General features: G+C 41.9%; 1 protein-coding gene across 3 annotated transcripts in view; it reads left to right on the forward strand.

Moving 5' to 3' along the window:
* NETO1 (neuropilin and tolloid like 1) overlaps nucleotides 1-20,775 on the forward strand; it is a 156,041-nt gene that overhangs the window by 75,694 nt on the left and 59,572 nt on the right. The gene's annotated exons all lie outside the window — the stretch shown is intronic.

Raw genomic sequence — 20,775 nt, forward strand, 5'->3', positions numbered from 1 at the left:
TGTATAAATCAATCTCCACAAGAGTATCAACAAACAGTAATGCCCCTGAGTTCATATAAAGTAAAAATACTGATGTAAAAATCTACCCTGAGTAATCCAGCAACAAGGACAGTGAAAAACAAGCTAAAAAGTGACCATAGTGCTTGAAGAAGAAAGACCAGTAACAGCCAGATAACTGAAAGTGATACAGTGCATATAATCAGCGTAATAACGCTGTAAATAAGGTGCAATTAGCCATAGAGGTGCTGCGTGCACAAGAGAGAAGGACAGCGACTAGCGCTGAGGAAGGAACTTAACGCTTACCAGAGGAAATGAGTGTGGAGATGAACTACCATGGCATGCCAACCTGCCGTCGCGATTCGCCGCTTTCCGCAATATAGCGGCTTCCACTGGGCATAAAAACCTGAAAGTGTCCTCGGCAATTTAAGGAGAAGGAACTAAGTGGGCGGGCCCGTAAATGCACCTATCACATCACGTTGTGCACGGCCGTGCACACACCAGGAAGGCTCTGCAGCGCTAATTAGCGCTACATCACTTCCTGCTCCTGACCCTAAGGATTATGGGTATTGTAGTCTCCGAGGAAAAGGTAAAAGGAGTGAATAAAGGCTAATGAATATGGCAAAAAAAGCCAAAGATTGTAAAAATAGTTAGAAGAGCATAGCTCAAAGTATATATGATCACATAGTGTATAAATAAACACCAAAAATACATAAAGAAAGATACGATCATTCAAACATATTAACAATGCATGAAATATACGTAGAGGCTGCCAATATCGCCATCATGTGGCCAAAACATAAAAATACAACAATAATTCTAGACACATGCCAGAAGCTATAAAACATGGGATAATTGTAAGGAAAATATATCAATTTAGACAAATCTTCAGAGGAAGACCATGGATCCCATGAATAAAGGAATAATCCTCTTCCTTCATCCAGATGACAAATTGTGACCAATGTACTATAATGACCTCCATGTATGAGAACAGCTCCTGCTCCTCATTCTAAAAGATCCAGAGGAAGCTTTTCCATAGACAGCAGAGGGAGATTTTGAATACGTTTTCTCATGATGGCCATGATGGGAACCACAGCTGAATCGATTATTAGTGATGATCATAATATGCTAATTTCTGATTTCACAAAACTATGCATAATTTTCATAATTACGATTACAACCATAGTAGAAAATTGTAATTGCGAACAATTATGTGAAATTTCATGTACTTAACACTATATGCGCTGTTCTCACAGTGCTTCAGCTCCCTCATCCCTGCTGTCGGTATGACAGCTGAGCTCCATGAGCCGGTCAGGAGCCAATTTCATTGGCTCCTGACCCTGTGATCACTGTGAACTAATCACATTGGCTCACAGTGATCACAGGGTCAGGAGCCAATGAAATTGGCTCCTGACCGTTTCACGGTGCTCTGTTGTCATAGTGTCAGCTGGGCAAGTGGGCTTCAGTCCGTGGTCCATGTGGTTTGATGTCTGTAAGCCCAGTTTTCGTACCAGCACTTGCTGGTCCTTAAGAGGCCAGAGACTGCTGATACTGAAGTGGTTAAGAGCTCTGGGCCCCAGTGCAAGTTTTACAGTTGATATGAAGCACCAAAACCCAACAAGGACAGCTGCAGTGTCAGAGAGATATAAGCTGGGAAGGAGGACAGTCTATCAATGGTTACAACTAATCAAAGCACATACAGAGGTGATCATTACCAGAACCAATAAAGTCTTTAATGGAGGGTCTAGTGGACCCTTCTGATTCAGGGACCCTGATGTGGTTGCTACCTCCTCTGCATCCCTTATTGCTACGCCACAGTGCAATACTTATGTGGGAACTCGTGTTCTTGGAAAAAGTGCAAAAAGTGGTAATTATTTATAAATATGGCAATCTGCAGATATATTATATCACTTTTCTGGTAATCAGCAATTGTCGCATTTGCTGTATCTGTTGGCCCCTATGAATTTTGCATAATTTGTACTACATTAATTTGAGACACCAATTCCTTGTCAAATATTTCATTTTGAATACATTATGTTTAAAAAATAAATAAATAAGACTTTTTATATAAAGTTGTATATACATTCGGTATAAGGTTCCACCAGACACCATGCAGATGTCCAGTGACCCTACTAATTATGACATGCCTAGTAGAGATGGCCCGAACGTTTCGCCCGTGAACGGTTCCCGGCGAACTTCGGTGGTTCGCGATCGCGGAGAACCGCAAACTTTTCCGGAAGTTCGATTCGCCCCCATTGTGCATCATGAGGGTCAACTTTGACCCTCTACATCACAGTCAGCAGGCACATTGTAGCCAATCAGGCTACACTCCCTCCTGGAGCCACTCCCCCCCTTATAAAAGGCAGGCAGCGTCAGGCATTGGACTCACTCGTGTGCCTGCATTAATTAGAGAAGGGATAGCTGCTGCAGATTTTCATAGGGAAAGCTTAGTTAGGCTCTTGTGGGCTTGTTAGGTTACTCCTTGCTGATTGTTATTGCTAAAAAAAAGCACCCCTCAACAGCTCTTTTGAGAGCTAATCTTGTTCTTGTGATCTATTTTTTTTTTTGTGGCCCACTTACATTATATACAGCCCTGTCAATCAGTCGCAGCTGGCCTTTGGCCCCTTGATGCCAGGTGCACATTGTAATACCCATCACTGCATATACATACTACCTGTTGTTCACTTCAGTGCACCCACCTACTTACGTGAGCAAGGTAAAGGGGGAAGAGGCGCCCAGAGCAGATAAAATACGTTAAAAACAAATAAAATGAAAAAAGTGAGGTGGCTTACCTCAATGAAGACAAATTCACGTATTAATAGAATTTTATTGCACTGGCAACGCCTTTCGTGGGTGCATACCCACTTCCTCAGGCCAAATAGCAGTGCCTACAATCATCAGACAAGGCGCTTAATGCCACAGCACTAACAGCATATCAAAAACATAACTCTACCTTTAACAAATAGTACAGACAACATTGTATAATGAGAATCAAAAAATAAATAAATAACAGCATTCAAACAAATTTATGCATATAGAATTTGATTTCAACTACCAGAGGCAACTATCAGTGCCAGAGCAGTTACATTTAACAATTTAAATAAGGTTATAATATGCACACAAAATACATGACTGTAGTGCATTCAACGCTCAAATGCTTTGCATAAATTTGCATGCACGTGTAGCGGATATGGTTCCATTTAAACAAAAGTTATTTTAGTACATGAGGTCATGCTAAAATATGTGCATAATACACAAGTATAAAAGCTAATGCTATAGGATCGCATAAAAAATATATATAAAAGATTAAACATTAAATCTCATAGACTAGGCATACTACACATTAAACAAATGCAGCTGCACTGGAGTAGGTCCCCAGTGTAATACTGCTTATAAAAATAGCATGTCATTAATAAATAAGAACAAAAACATGTGCCTAAAGATAAATGTGCTATATGGTCCTGTAATGTATGGTTCCAGGGAGGGCTGCATGAATGGAACACTCCAAAAGGGTAAAAGGGGACAGAGCGGTGTGCATCATATCAACAGGATTGGTAAATGCACCATATAAACAGCATTCTGTGGTATGTGCTGCACTGTATAAATGACACTCTGCGTGACGTAAATGCTTACATAGAATGTTTAGTATAGGGAAAAGGGTATATGTTGTGCTGTATAAACAGCACTCTGTATAAAAAGAGATTAGCATGGCAGTGGAAGGGGATAAACACTGTGGTAATAGTACTCTATGCCCATAGGACAATATAAATGTAGTAGGAGCATAACACCATAAGAGGGAGCAAGTTGATTAATTAAGCAAGTACATTTCTTACCTAATAGTGCTTGTAGCCACAAATAAGGCGCCTCTATTTTTCCAGGTAGTGGTGCGTCTCCTAAATAGCTTTGGATTTAATCAGCAGCTGTCTCAGATCAGAGGCAGACTGCTGTGATTGGATAGTGTCATGGTGTCATCACACATGACATCAGATGCTCTAATAGTCATTTTAGGTAATGGCAATTCGCCCATAGTATAAAGACTGGAATTTTCCCGCCACCAAAGGGAGCAAGAGTCTAGGGAAAGATTCAGACAATAGTAGTGACTTGTGTGAGGAAAAGTCACCAGAGGGAGCTCTAAGTGATAGGAATAATATATATAAAAATTATAAATAATAATAAATAAATATATAAAAAATAATAATAATAATAATAATAATAATAATAATATAAAAAAAAAATAATAATAATAATATAATAATATATAAGTAAATAAATAATAATATATATAAAAATTATTAAATAAAAAATAAGTACATCATAATAATAATAATACTAATAAAAAAAAAAAAGCGGAAAGGAGAGGTTATTTTGGGAATGATATCATTAGTACTAATATAAAAAATACAGCTTATATATAGGAGACAGATAGGGTAAGAATTATATTGAGAAATTGTATATATTATTATGTAAGGTAAGTATCTCCAAATATGGATATCTAATTAATAGTTGTGTTCTAGGCATTCATTTAAGCCCTCTGGTTTTAAAGTTCTAAGCGTGTATATCCAGAACATTTCCCTGGCTCTCAGTTGGGTGATACAATTGGATAAGGGGGACAAGGGAAATATTCGCTCCACAAGTATAAAGGACATGAGTGATGGATCAGAATTATGAAATTCAGAAAAGTGTCGCGAAAGGCTATGTTTGGGAAAGGATTTTGTTATATTTCTTCTGTGTTGGCCCATGCGGCTGTGTATCTGTTGTGTCGTCCTACCGATATACTGCAGCCCGCATGGACAAGTAATGAGATAAATTACATAAGTGGTGCTGCAGTCAAAAATATGCTTGAGGGGAAAAGATTCCTGTGTCACTGTACATGTGAAATTAAGAATACTCGGGTTCATAAACGGGCAACATAGACATTTGACGGAGTTGCATCTAGCTATCCCTGGTGTGTTAATTTCCTTCTTATTTTTAGTGTTGCTATTCTAGGAGCTCTAGGTTTACTTGGGGCCAATAGGTTTTTTAACGTTTTTGCGCGCCTGAAAATAAGTTTAGGACGTTTCTCCAAAGTATGTCCCAAATAAGGATCTTTTAGTAGTAGTGGCCAGTGTTTCTGTAGCGTGCCTCTTATGGTGGTATGATTGGAGCAGTATCGGGTTATAAAGGTAGGTTGGCTATCAGCCGTGTCATTGGTTTTGGGAGCAGGAGTGAGTAACGTTTTTTGGTCTAGATAACGAGCTTTTTGTCTTGCCGAAACAATAAGCTGCTCTGGGAAAGCGCGTTCTCTAAATTTATTTGTCAAGATATCAGCCTGGTCATCATAATTGTGAATGTCTGTGCAATTTCTCTTTATGCGTCTAAATTGACCAAAAGGAATATTAGTCTTCCATGGTTTATGGTGTTGACTATGGTAGTGTACATAAGAATTTGCATCAACCTGTTTGAAGAATGTTTTAGATTTAATGATATTGTTTTCAATGTATAAGGTCAGATCTAAAAAATCTATGGTTGTAGGGTTGGTATTTACTGTAAAGGCCAGTCCCCAGTCATTGTTATTAATTTTTTCTGTAAAAAGGACCAATTCATCCTCAGAACCATTCCAAATCAGTATAATGTCATCTATAAAGCGTTGATAATAGACAACCTTGTGGGTCATGTCACTGTTTGCAAAAAAAGATTTTTCGAATAATCCCATTGTGAGATACGATGGGGCAAAATTTGCACCCATAGCTGTCCCTTTGTTCTGTATAAAAATGTCATTTTGGAACGAGAAAATATTATGTGTCAAAATAAACTGTGTAGCCTGAAGGAGGAAGTTTTTTTGTTTTAGTGGAATGTCCAGATCAACATATAAATAGTGTGCCACTGCACGAAGGCCTATATCATGTTTAATATTTGTATATAAGGCAGTGACATCCAGAGTCACCCAGTGATAATTAGGGGACCATACAATAGGTTGTAAAAGTTCTAGTAGGTGGCTAGAATCTCTGAGGTATGAAGGTAGAGATATGACATATTTTTGTAAAAAATGATCCAAATACTCGGAAAGCGGGGAGGTACGTGAGCGCACGCAATGTGATATACCACTCCGTGCATACCTGTTAACTGCACCTGTGTGACTGACTTCACATTGTATTAGTCAAGTCAGTGCATCCCTTTCACTTTATCCCCCCCAAAATGATGTGATTTTGTGCGGCCCTCGACAAAAGTACAGTGTTCAGAAGAAGGCACGTGCCATCAACCCACAATATTGTCAGGAAGTAGTTGACTATTTACACAGAACACCTCTTCTTTCTCAGCTTCCGCACGGAAGCATGACATATCTTCCTCCTCCTGCTCTGATTCTGGCACCCCACTTAACACTCTGTCGGCCGCCACCACTAAAGTGCCATCCCCCCAGGGCTCAGTGGTGTGGACATTTTTTTGTGTGTCTGACTCAGATGAGAGCAATGCCATCTGTACTCTCTGCCACTGAGCCGTGGAAAGACCAAGACCCACATAGGGACAACTACATTACAAAGGCACATGATTACAAAGAACAAACTGCAATGGGATGACCACCTGAGGGAAAGTAGCACACAAAAGCAAATCCACACACCGCAGTGGAAGATGCAATTATTTCTCAAAAAAGGCAATACCTAAACTGTACCGTGGCAAGTGGTGTCATCTCTGGCACACAGCGTTGAGTCAAGGGTCCATCTGACCACGTGGTCTGCAAAGCACGGTTAGGCCTGCCCGAAGACTAAGTCAGTCCCCACACACAGCATCTCTGCCTGCACGCTGTGTGACTGCCCACCCCAAGACTAAGTTGCTCCCCACACAGCACCTCTGCTTGCACGCCACTTTACTGCCTTCTCCGCCACCACCAACAGGGTCCAGGACTCCAGTTGGATTCCTGAATTTTTAAGGCCGCTGCTAGCAGCGGCCGCTATACTACTTTTTCTGGTGCATGTACATGCCTGCCTAATTTTTCTGGCTGCACTGCAGCTGCAACAACAAAACAAAAGGCATGTACATGTGCCAATTCCCCTTCATGATCATAACCTTGCCGCGGTGAAGGGGCTTGCATATCACAATGAAGCAATGACCGACGGCGATATGAGTGTCTCTGAGGGGGGGAGGGGGCACACCCAAGATAATAAGATATTTGCTTCATTGTGGACAGACCACATTTCATCAGCTGGACAGTCACTGTTGTTCTATTATTGAGCTACCACAGCCCAGGGACCATATGGGCTTGAAAACCGCCACGGCCTGCACTCTCGCCATGGTGCGCACCAGTCCAGCACGGCCGTCACTACACAAACAGCTGTTTGCGGTGCGTTACACAGTGAGTTTGGTGTGTCGGTGTAAAGCAGTACTCTAATTATACTCTCTGATTGATGTATACACATGCAAGATTTTTAAAGCACTTTAGGCCTGCAATTTAGCATTCAATGTGATTTCTGCCCTTAAAACGCTGCTTTGCATCAAATCCAAATTTTTAATGGGACTTTTGGCATCTATCCCACTCCGCCATGCCCACCTCCAGGTGTTAGACCCCTTGAAACATCTTTTCCATTACTTTTCTGGCCAGCATAAGTGTTTCTAGTTTTCAAAGTGTAGAGAAACTGAGAGCCCAATATAGTGTAGTATGTTAAGCATAAATGAAGTAAAGGTTATCGTGAGAAAATTATACTCACAAACGTGGGTTACCACAAAGGCAACCACTGTATAGGCAGGTAAGGAGATTAGACCTGTCCTCACTCAGGGATAAGAAGTCGCTCTCTGTAGATGCGAAAGGGGGTAGATCACCCCTCCACCAGGGGTGGACACGGTATAGCAGTAGGAGAACAGAGGCGCCAGCAGGATAAAAGCGGATAAAAACTTTAAAATTTGCTGGGAGGAAGCGGTGGACTTACATCCATAAAGCAGACACGAAAGACTGTCTGAATAGTAGCAATCACATTTATTAACTAGTACCCCAAAACAGTGCAACGCGTTTCGCAGGCCCAGCCCGCATCATCAGGCAATAAACATGGGGACAAGACAGAATTTCAGCAATAGCAGGTGTAGCGCCTCAGGAAGGGGCTGAGGCGCTTTTATCCTGCTGGCGCCTCTGTTCTCCTACTGCTATTCTAGTTTTCAAAGTTCACCTCCCCATTGAAGTCTATTGCGGTTCGCAAAAGTTCGCGCAAACCGAACTTTTGCAGAAGTTTGCGAGCCCGGTTCGTGAACCGAAAATCGGAGGTTCGGGCCATCTCTAATGTCTAGCACTGTCATCAGACCCCTCCACAATTGACCTACTTTCTGTTACAGTTTATAGTAGCGATACAAAAGGAAGACCCTGGTCTCATTGGACAGACCTGATGTATTGTACTATCCTATTAAATCTGGAATTCAGCTACTTTGTTATATTTGTGAGGAACTCTGACATTGCTAAACTTAAAATATCCTCTCAGCTAGAGCAAGGCTAGGAGAAAAGTATAATTTATTAGTTTTTGTATGTCATTCTGCAACTTTTACAAAATATATTCCTTGCCTCCTTACCTTTCAACTCCGTTTTATCTGCAAGGCAATGTTATTTATTTTTTGTTATCGAAAGCTGGGGAATAAAACGTGCTGAGTTCAAGCTGTGTTGCACCACCAGAACATTTAGCATTAGTTTCTATGTCACTGTAGGGAGCTGAAAATAAGAACATTTTGAATTATTGGGGCCTGGATTCTTCTACTTTTCTCAGAGATGTATCTGTTTCCTTCATTAAGGTAGTACATAGTAATTTTTAATTTTTTGGTTTATTAGCTTAGGTACTAAAATACTGTTTTAAGAAGCATATACTTCCACCTTGTCACCAGAGATCTCTACCACACTGAATCATGGGAGATGTGTCTCTTCGCACACAGAGCAAGCCTCCCACACTGTCACCTCTGCATCAATCAAGTACAGAATGCGATATCACTCACCTGAAGTTTACTATATCAGAATTGGTCATACATTGGCCTCAATTCACTAAGCTTATCTCCTGTCTTTAATAATGTTTCTAGAGTCATCACCATGGTGATAAGGCATATAGAGCTCAATTCACTAAGATCATGCTAGAGATAATAAGGCAAGAGAAAACTTACCTCCACACAGTGAGAGAGTTATCTTATCTCTTCATTCCTTGAGTTACCTGCTCTGTAGTTAAATTACCTCCCCTGTAGTTATTTTCACACACAGTCTTTAACTTTAGAATTTTGGAGTTATTTTAAGGATTGAAGAGTTAACTTAAAGACAGAAGTGTTAACTTTAGGTTTGCCTGAGGTAAAATTTTTCCTGAATACTACATGCCTTATCACCATGGTGATAACTCTAGAAACGTTATTAAAGACAGGAGATAAGCTTAGTGAATTGAGGCCATAGTATTCAGAAAAACATTTTACCTCAGGCAAACCTAAAGTTAACTCTTCAATCCTTAAAATAACTCAAGAATTCTAAAGTTAAAGACAGGCTGTTAATTAACTGCGTGTGAAAATAACTACAGAGGAGGTAACTTAAAGAGAATCTGTACTCTAAAATTCTTACAATAAAAAGCATACCATTCTATTCATTATGTTCTCCTGGGCCCCTCTGTGCTGTTTCTGCCACTCCCTGCTGCAATCCTGGTTTGTAATTGCCAGTTCTAGGCAGTGTTTACAAACAAAAGAAATTGTGCTTGATTCACAAAAGAGTGCTAACTGTTAGCACGGGCGTTTTCGCGTAAATTTTCGCATTGCACGCGATCGCGAATTTTTGCGCAAAACGATATCGTTTTCACGCAAAAAATTGCGTTTGCGCGCGACAACGTTATCGTTTCACGCGAAAATTCACGATCGCGCGCAATGCGAAAATTCGCGCAAAAATGGCGGTGCTAACAGTTAGCACTCTTTTGTGAATCAAGCCCATGGTGTAGTGATCCACTCAGCTGTCTGCACAGACAGACAGCTGTTTGACCATCCCTTAACTCTGAGGGCTGCAGGTCTCTGGAAAAGAGACCTGTCTTTCCTTTGCAAGTTTCAGACCTGCTCTGCTGCTGAGGAATTTGCATACATTTGTTATGCAAATTGAAGGCTGGCAGTATAAATACCATGTTCTCCCAGAATACTTTGCTGGTCATCTTAATGGTTTGTTACTGCTAAACACTCCTAGAGTGTCAGCCTTGCCTGTTTGTTAAAGTTTACCTTAGAGTAATTCCTTGGGACTGTACTAGGCATTCCCTCTAGTGCAGTCGGATTGTATTATCTGTTTTGCCTGTACTGTTTTTCTGTTGCGATTGTCCTGTCACCAGCGGCGGTCGACAGGAAATCGTACTGTCTGTCTGGGGGTGCTAACCAGAGCAGCGTTTGCTACTGGTAGCCCCTTCTGTTCATCTGTCTGGATTGCATTAGCCCTAATGGTAGTGGCAGTGCTTCCTTCTGTGTCTCGATTGCCTTGTCGCCAGCGGCGGTCGACAGGGAATCGTTCTGTTTGTCTGGGAGTGTAGGCCAGAGCTGCGGATTGCTACTGGCTGCTTAATTTCTCTGGATTGCATTAGCCCTAATGGTAGTGGCAGTGCCTCCTTCTGTATCTCTGCCTTTGGGGTGTAGACAAGAGCAGCGGTTGCTACTGGTAGCCCCTTCTGTTTATCTGTCTGGATCGCACTAGCCCTAGTGGTAGTGGCAGTGCCTCCTTCTGTATCTCTGCCTTTGGAGTGTTAACCAGAGCAGCGGTTGCTACTGGTAGCCCCTTCTGTTTATCTGTCTGGATCGCACTTGCCCTAGTGGTAGTGGCAGTGCCTCCTTCTGTACCTTTGCCTTAGGGGGGCTAGCCAGAGCAGTGGTTGCTACTGGCAGCCCCCCCTGTCTGTCTGTCTTGTCTGATACGAACGCTTGCTGTAGGCTCGGTGAGGTAACCGTTTAGCAAGCGTTCGCGTTCTCTATTCCGTGTTTGTCTGTCACTGGTTAGTTAGGGTGGCACGCTTATCACTGGGCGCCTAACGCGCGGTGATCATGCAGAAACGCGTTCGCTGTTGCGAATGAGTGCGTTTAGTTAGCGTTTGTTATTTTCTTTATTTGTTCTGATTCTTGTTTGCTGTGCCTTTGCTACTCTCGTGCTCTGTCCTTCTCAGTCTGGTGTCTGTTGGCAATCACCATTCTTGCGATTGCATTCGCGCTTTCTTTCCGTTGATGTGTGTTCATCGTCGCTGGGGGGCGACTAGATTGGTGAACACACATTCTGTCTGTTCCTGTGCTATTTCTCTTTGAGGGCTATTCAGCCCTGCTTGATCCTGCTCGTACAATTCCCAACTGGCATCTGTGGCAGTGCAGAGGCAGGGCTCGTCTGCACTCCAAAGCTCCCTCTGCCGGTGGGAATTGCCCTCTACCGGTGCATTGCACCTAACCTGTGTTCTCCCAATTACACGTTTGTGGAGGATTTCCGTCGCGTCAGCGCACGTCTGGTGCGCTGACCACGGAAACGATTCCGCAATCGTTAAACATGGCTGCTTACAGCAGGTGATAGGCTGAGAGTAGCTCAGTGTGTGAGTCATATAGAGCTTGGAGGGGGCCTGGAGAGGGTGTGTATAGCTTCTATCCTATCACAAGCAGACCAGTACATTCCAGCCTGAGTGCCTGAGCCCGACAGAGCGGACAGAGGAAATAAGATTAGATTAGATAACACAGTCACTGTGCAACTAAGAAAGGCTACAGAAAGCCAGAGCACATTAGAACAGGTATAGGAACTTATAGGATAGAAGAAAAAAGACTGAACATTTTGTTACAGAGTCTCTTTAAAGGGGCACTACAGCAAAAAACTGTAAAATTTAAAATATGTTCAAACACATACAAATAAGAAGTAAATTTTTTTCCAGAGTAAAATGAGCCATAAATTACTTTTCTCCTATCTTGCTGTCACTTACAGTAGGTAATAGAAATCTGACAGAAGTGACAGGTTTTGGACTAGTCCATCTCTTTATAGGGGATTCTCAGGGATATATTTATTTTCAAAAGCACTTAGTGAATGGCAGTTGCTCTGTCCAACTGCCAAAAAACTGTGTAGTGAGCAGGGAAGCTGGCCAACATCACTGTTTAAATCCTTTTTCGGGAATCTATATATATAAAATCGTATGTATGTATGTATGTGTGTGTGTATGTGCTGCGATCACGCGAAAACGACTTGACCGGTTTGAACGAAACTTGGTATACAGATCCCTTACTACCTGGGATGATATGTTCTGGGGGTCTCGCGGCCCCCCTGCACACATGGGCGGAGCTACAAACAGCAAATCAGATTTCACCCATTCAAGTCAATGGAAAAAATGTAAAAGGCTGCCATTCTGACAGTAATCAAGCCAGAGTCCCCACACTTGGCACAGTTGGTCACTTGGTGACCGAGGTTACAAATCTAGGAAAAGTGGGTGGAGCATAAAACAGCCAATGAAATTTCAGCCGTTCATTTTCAACGGTTGTTGCCTCTGAAGAAGCAGGTGCTCCTGCGAAACGGCTGTCAGGCCGATTGTACATATCGTTACTTGGAATTCCAGGTGGATGTAATAAAAGGTGTGATTTAAGCATTACTGCTGACTGGTGCCCGGATACATAATTTTCTTTCTACTGGTTCCCTTTATGGAATGAAGAGATAAGATAACTCTCTCACTGTGCCGTGGCAAGTTTTATCTTGCCTTATTATCTCTAGCATGAGCTTAGTGAATTGAGGCCATTGTATATTTATTATATTTATACAAACACATTTGCTGGACCTGATGACTGAGTTTACTATATGCAGAGGTTTACTATATCAGCATTTACTATAACAAGACTCTAATATATATATATATATATATATATATATATATATATATATATATATACATATACCTGTATATACACACGCAAACTTTATGGCGAGTTCGACCCGCCCCTATACTACATCATTTGGCACAACTTTGACCCTCTACATCACAGTCAGCAGACACATGACAGCCAATCGGGCTACACTCCCTCCTGGAGCCCCCCCCCATATGAGGCAGCTGCGTCGGCCACTATCTCACTCGGTGTGGCTGCAGTAATTAGAGAAGGGAGACGAACCTGCTGTAGACATAGGGAAAGCTTAGTTAGGCTCTTGTAAGGTTTGTTAGCTTGTTCCTTGCTGATACTTTTTGTTAAAAAAACACCCCACAACAGCTCTTTTGAGAGCTAATGTTGTTCTTGTGATGTGTTTTCTTTTTTTTTTTTTTTGTGTGGCCCACTGACACTTTCATATACAGCACTGTCAGTCAGTCGCAGCTGGCCCTTGGTAATTCCTACTGTGCCACTGCCAGGCCCAGCAAATTCAGTGCCTACCTTTTCACTGCACGTGTCTGACAGTTGCACATTTGTAATACCAGTCCGACCGTGCATACCTGTTCACGGTACCTGTGTGTGTGACAGCTGCACATTTGTAATACTAGTCACTACATACCTGTTCACGGTACCTGTGTGTGTGACATCTGCACATTTGTAATACTAGTCACTACATACCTGTTCATGGTACCTGTGTGTGTGACATCTGCACATTTGTAATACTAGTCACTACATACCTGTTCACGGTACCTGTGTGTGTGACAGCTGCACATTTGTAATGAAGCAGTACACTAATTACACTACTAGATTGATGTATACACATGCAAGATTTTTTTAAAGCACTTTAGGCCTTCAATTTAGCAATAAAATGTGATTTCTGCCCTTAAACCCTGCTGTGCGTAAAATCTGGATTTTTCCCGGGACTTTGGCATGTATCCCACTCTACCATGCCCCCCTATAGGTGTTAGACCCCTTGAAACATATTTTCCATCACTTTAGTGGCTACAATTAATGTTTGTAGTTTTGAAGGTTCGCCTGCCCATTGAAGTCTACTTTGGTTCCAAAGTTCGCAGGTGCTGACATCACACTGTAGGAGCCTTGTTGCATTGTGGGAAAAATAACAGCTGTTTTCAACTGCCAAAAATGCATCATCTCTTTCCACAGAGATCACCTGCCACCAGTAAAAATGTTGCCATGTGATAAATGTCAGAATGTAAATCAGGGAGATGATAGATTTTACAATGACTAAATCATTTATAAATAATTATTGAAAAAATTAAACACATTTTTTTTCATTATGTTATTTTCACTGGAGTTCCTCTTTAAAAGCAATGCAATGGCAGAACCCAAAGCTAGGTGGTAAGGTGTGTGTGTGTGTGTGTGTGTGTGTGTGTAAGGGTGTAGGTGTAGCTGTAATACCAGCACTGTATACATTGACACAGAATTGACATCTGTGCACTATTAATGTACAGAACTCGGTATAATTGTTCTTAAAGAAAATCCACACTATCTAATCAGATATCTCTGAGCACTTTGTGGAGAAAAATAAAGCTGAGTTGTACGTCTACTTTTCTCGCCCATTGCCCACTCCATACATCTGCTATTCTCCTGTCATCCTGTCAGCTCCATCAGCACTGCCAGTGTAGTTAGCTTCACATCCTGTCCTCATCTCGCCCTAGTTTCCAGTTGATCTGAGGTATTTTCTGGAGCATTATCATTCTGCATGTATACAAAGCGGCCAACAATTTACAAACTATTACAGCATGTACCCCTTTAGGAGAGACAGAGTTTTCTGAGTAACCCATATTGTGAAAAACAGTTACGCAAGTGCCCCTTGATACATATATATTTGTTAGGTGTACTATGTATTTGCATGTACATTCTTTTAAAACATTCATTTATGTTTTTAATCAACACAAATATTTATTCAGGCTCACTTTTGTATAATTTAGCATATTTCAATCCAAAAACTCATTGTAATAGATTAAAAAAGAAAATTTCAAGTCCCCTCTAAACCCAGTCCAAGTACCCCATGGGTACTTATTTAGAACCCATTGACCAGAGTGTCCACACGGATTGTTCAAATGTGCCTTTGCCATTTTATTTGAATTTCTCCTGAGAGTTGTATAATGATATCAACAGTGGTGCAACATTGAGGTGTGAATACATTTTTTGGGGCACCTCTCTACTTTCAGTTTGGAGATATTTGGTGGGTGGGCTGTCTGGATACCTCTTGTACCTTACTCATGGTAGATTAGGTGCTAATAGATTGGGGAATGGATTGCATGGCCTCTTTCCTCTTTTACTTGGATACATCACCTTCTGAGAGTCTGTGCATCGCTTATCTGCCTCCCTGCAACGCTAAAGGAACATTTTTTATTCCTCCATTTATAGCCTGCATCATCATAGATCTAAATCTTGAGCACACCAGGAAGCTGCCACAAATCATCATCCTGTGTCATGCAGTGCACCAGAAGCATGCAGCATGTGTGGATCAGTGAAGTGTACACACAACCTTGTCCTTAGTCAGTTACCATCATAAAGCTTGAAGGATACAATGCTTATGTTACAATGCTTACGTTAAACAACTGTAAGGCTGAGGGATTGGCCACTTGTCTGTAAAGAAACGTAGGTATTATGTTGAAACAATTTAATACATGTATAGAGGTCAAGTGAAACAAACAGTTTTTTTCTTTTTTGTGTGAACATTTTATAGAGAAAATGTCAGGTTTTACAGCAGTTAAAACAAAAATAGGGCTACGCAATACACGATTCTTTAATATTTAATATATTTGATATTTATATAACACTGACATCTTCCACAGTGCTGTACAGAGTATTTTGTCTTGTCTCTTAAAGGGACTCCGAGCTCAGCCAAAAAACGAAAGTTGTACTCACCTGGGGCTTTCTCCAGCCCAGTGCTGGTCGGGAGGTCCCACGACGGCGTCCTGGCTCCTCTCCATGTCCCCGCTCCGGAATGGCTGACCGGCCACAGCCCGGGCGACACTCGGCCGAGTGTCGGGCTGATCCTTCCGCGTATGACGCGGCTGACGTCACACGCCGGCCACCTCGCGTCATCATGGCGGCCGGCGTGGCAGTACTGCGCATGCTCGTTTAAAGCGCGCATGCGCCGTACTGCCACGCCGGCCGCCGTGATGACACGAGGCGGCCGGCGAGTGACGTCAGCCGCGTCATAAGTGGAAGGATCAGCCTGACAATCGGCCGAGTGTCGCCTGAGCTGCGGCCGGTCAGCCATTCCGGAGCGGGGACTTGGAGAGGAGCCAGGACGCCGTCGTGGGACCTCCCGACCTGCACTGGGCTGGAGAAAGCCCCAAGTGAGTACAACTTTCGTTTTTTGGCTGAGCTCGGAGTCCCTTTAACTGTCCCTCAGAGGGGCTCATAATCTAATCCTCACCATAGCCATATGTCTATATTGTAGTGTAGGGCCAATGTATAAATATTGTAGTGTATGTATCGTAGTTTAGGGCCCATTTTTAGGAGGAAGCCAATTAACTTATCTCTATGTTTTTGGGATGTGGGAGGAAACCAGAGTGCCCGGAGGAACCCCACACAGAGAAAACATGCAAACTCCTTGCAGCAAATATATTATTAAATTGTATTTAATTTTTCTGTATTTAATTATATAATTGTGGCAAATATATCTCACTTTACAATAGGATCCCCTCAAAACTGACTACACTTATCACTAAAAAGGCAATTTCCAGTGTTCATTGTGCTATTGGATTGCCAAGCACTTCTTGCTTTAGATAAATTGGCCACTGCAGAGCCACTTGTTCTGGCCACGTTTTTTCACATGCATGGATGCTGTTTTTTTAGAAGGTAATTATACAATCCATTTCATGTCTTAAAAGATCTTATTGCAAAACACAATTATAACAGTCTATCCAGAACCACATCTTGTGGTATGTGTGGCTTTTATTCCACAGAGGTTTTCATCACATGTGATATCCTCAACCCTTGGGGGTATGAGACATACGGAAAAATTCCCCCATCCTATTTTTGATTGGCCACCTATTGCTATCAAAGGAAAAAAAGAAGCAGTCCTAGAAGCTCAACTGCAATAATATGTGAAGCCAGGGAGTCAACCAGTCCACACCCGAATCCTTCAAGGTGCAACAATCCACAGCAATAGAAGAAAAAGACTGGGTCTCCACCTGGATAAATGCAATTGTAGCACTATTATCCAGGTGGAGACCCAGTCTTTTTCTTCTATTGCCACCTATTGCCACCTATTGCTATCACCCAGAACCAAATAAAAAGAGATGATAATGTCCTTGGTGAGGAAAGAACCCAGTACTTTTTGATGGAACTTCTATAACAATGTAGCCACTATGTTGCCATGGCAACACATGCCTTGGAACTGACAAAAGCATAACATTTAGCGCAAGTAGCAGAGCTTAAAAAAAAGGACAGCATCACAGACTACTGTTTCAGGATATAAAGGTGCTAGTCATAGAGAAAATAACAATGCACAATATTTTTTTAACTTTATTTTAAAGACCTTCATCTGAACCTGTCATTGGCCTCAACTCATTAAGCTCATCTCTTGTCTTTAATAACGTTTCTGAGCTGTTTCTAGTGTTATCACCATGGTGATAAGGCATGTAGTATTCACTAAACAATTTACTTCAAGCAAACCTAAAGTTAACTCTTCTGTCTTTACGTTAAGGAGAGATCTCTAACGTTAACTATTCAAACCTTAAAATAACTACAGAATTCTAAAGTTAAAGAAAACCTGTAACAACAAAAAGTTCCTCTGGGGGGCACTCACCTCGGTAGGGGGAAGCCTCCGCATCCTATCAAGGCTTCCCCGGTCCTCCTGTGTTCCACGGCGGTCTTGCTCTGGCCCTCCGAACGGTGAGGATGCAAATATTTGCCTTCCCGGGTCCAGCGCAGGCACAGTATCAGCTCTCCGTTCGTGGCGTAAGCAGAAATAGCTGATCGCTGTCGGGCCGCACTACTGAGCAGGCGCAAGTCTCCACGCCTACGTAGTAGAGCGGACCCGACAGGAGATCGGCTATTTCTGCCCATCTCTGTGCTGCGAGCCGCAACAGCGCCCTCGCTGGAGCCAGGGAAGGCAAATAAATGAAGCTTGTCAGGCTTGTCGAGCCTGGATTACCGGAGACTTCTGGGGAGCCAGCGCTGGATTGCCTGCAGCTACAGCGGAGGGGGAAGCCTCATTGGGACCCTGAGGCTTCCCTCACCGAGGTGAGTACCCCACAGGGGAACTTTTTTTTGTTACAGGTTCTCTTTAAAGACAGGCTGTTAATTCACAGAGAGGAATGCAAGAGTTAAGTATGTGAGAAGTTATTACCTGGCCTGAGCTGTCATTAAGTGGAGACTCATTAAAGACTGCAATGTAAAGTGAAGCTTTCTGAGCTTTCTGCTTTATTATTTACTGATTTATGCAGAAGAAGACACTGGGCTTTATTCACAAAGCGGTGCTAACCTAGTTAGCATGCCTAAAGACTTTTGGGCGGGATAAGCAGTGCACTAAGTAGGTTAGCACCGCTTTGAGGGAAAAACTCGTGCGAGAGACGCCAAGCATATATATATATATATATATATATATATATATATATATATATATATATATATATATATATATATATATATATACACATACACACACAGCCATACATGCATGAAAATTCACATACAGAAATACACACACGCACGCGCGCACAGGCACGCACTCACACACACAGCCACAGCCTCTCTTTCTCCTATCATGGCTGTGAACACAGGCTAGCTGTAATCATTCTGACAGAGGAGGCAGCAGGAGGGGTCGGAGCTACATCCTGCCTGCAACTGCTCCTCCCCTCCCTATATGCTGCATGTAAAAATAAATACAGAGGTGATAATTTAAGGACAGAAATGATAAGATAACTCTCGCACTGTGAAAATGTATCTCTACACCTTAATAAGGCAAGCTTCTTAAGGCAAGCTTGAAAATACCTATCGATGTGTGGTGGTAAGTTTTCTCTTGCCTTATTATCACCAGCATGGTCTTCGTGAATTGAGGCCGATGTAGTTCTGGGACAACAAACTCTTCTGTTTGTAATTTTTCAGGTTTTTTAATCTATTCATCTGATCATTTTAAATCATTTACAATAAGAACTGGAAATGTTTTTTTCACTGTAGACACTCTCTTAACCAATCCTTTTTGAAAATAATTATTGGCCAGTTGGATATTTGTTGTTGTTTGCTGCTGTTATAACTTGCAGTGGAGAGCCTTCCTCTCCCTACTTCTCAACTCCATAAGAATAAACATGCTTGCTTGGATCAGCAGAGTATAAGCGTTCATGGAGGGAACATCGGTTTTGGCATTCAGTTTGTGCTTACACATCTGACTGCATTTAATGACAGCATTCTGCTTTATAGCTTATATAGGCAATGTGCTTTGCTTCTGAAATCGCTAGACTGGCAATGCACTAATGTAGCTCAGCATCAGAGATTTAAAGGAAAAATTGTATTGGCTAGATCTTTCAATACTAATGTTATTTATTTTTTAAGGTCTTGTTCAACCAATTTTTAAATGCATGTGATAGTACATTTGCATTGATTAGCAAAGTGCAATGTACACTCTTTTTTATATTGCACCTACCTACCTTCATTTCTCGTTGAGATAGCAGTGTAATTTGACCAGAGAGGGATGTCCAGACTGCTCCCCGATCCCATCACCCACACATGAAGCAGTCAAAGGAACTGGGAGGAAGCAGCAGCACGTCTTTTACATTCCTTCCATACTGCAGCTATTATGTTCCGTTGCAATGGACAGTATAATCGCAATTATATTGTTATGGTGCATTCACATCAGCCCATCAGCAGTGTGTCGTATTCAGTTGGATGTGCATTTACCGGACAAAGGCCTCAATTCACGGAGCTTTATCAAACACTTTATCAAATGTTTGATATTTTTCCTCATGGGTAAAATCTAATTTTGAATTCACTAAGGTGTTATAGATTTATCGAATGTTTTATCGATGAAATGATCAATAAATCTATAACACTTTAGTAAATTCAAAATTAGATTTTACCCATGAGGAAAATTATCAAACGTTTGATAAAGTGTTTGATAAAGCTCTGTGAATTGAGGCCAATGTGCGTGTTTACAGCGGCAGTGAAGCATATTTTAAAGTGGACCAGAACTCTTGCACAGGACAGACGGAAAAAAGAGAAATGCACCCTGTATGTATTTATAGAGTTTAGCCTGTTTAATTCCCCTTCATTTGTGTCTAATCACATGTTGTAATTTGATCTCTCCCCTGTGTCACATGGCTGCCATGGCAAACATGGCAGATAAGCCAATTGGAAGCCACAGGATGTTAACAATGTGGCTGCTTCCATGAATCAAGAAGTAGAAACATTGCAGCTTTGATTTAGGATTTGTATCAGCTGTAACAAAGATATTTTTTTGTTTAAAGGTTATTATGCTGTTGCATATCTCTTAGAGCAGAGAGGACGTTCTGAGTTCAGGTCTGCTTTAAAGTACTGTATGTATTTCCTCGCACTCCCAATGTGATGCAAAGTTTATCATATTTCATTGAATTTTCAATCGATTGTATTGCAATACAATGTGTTTCAGTGTAAAAATAGACTTAATTTGAACACAGATCACTTGGCTGTTTCTACCACCTCCTTCTGCTGACAGATTATTTGTGGCTAGCATTGCTAATCTTAAAGGGACCCTGAGCAGGGGATAAAAACAGAATTTACTCTTGCCTGGGGCTTCCTCCAGCCCACCGTAGGCAACGTCCTCCTGGCTCCTTCCCTGGTCCCAGTCCCGGCTCCTTTTACAGGACGACTTCGGCCTGACATTGTCAGGTCTGCTTCCCGCTTACGTGCATTGCAGCATTATGCCCGGCCAGCGACACGTCTCCACGCCGGCCGGCATGAGAGTCCTGTGCATGCGCGGTTCTCTAAGATTGAACCGCGCATGAA

This window comes from Hyperolius riggenbachi, chromosome 5 (genome assembly GCF_040937935.1).
Source record: "Hyperolius riggenbachi isolate aHypRig1 chromosome 5, aHypRig1.pri, whole genome shotgun sequence".
Lineage (NCBI taxonomy): Eukaryota > Metazoa > Chordata > Amphibia > Anura > Hyperoliidae > Hyperolius > Hyperolius riggenbachi.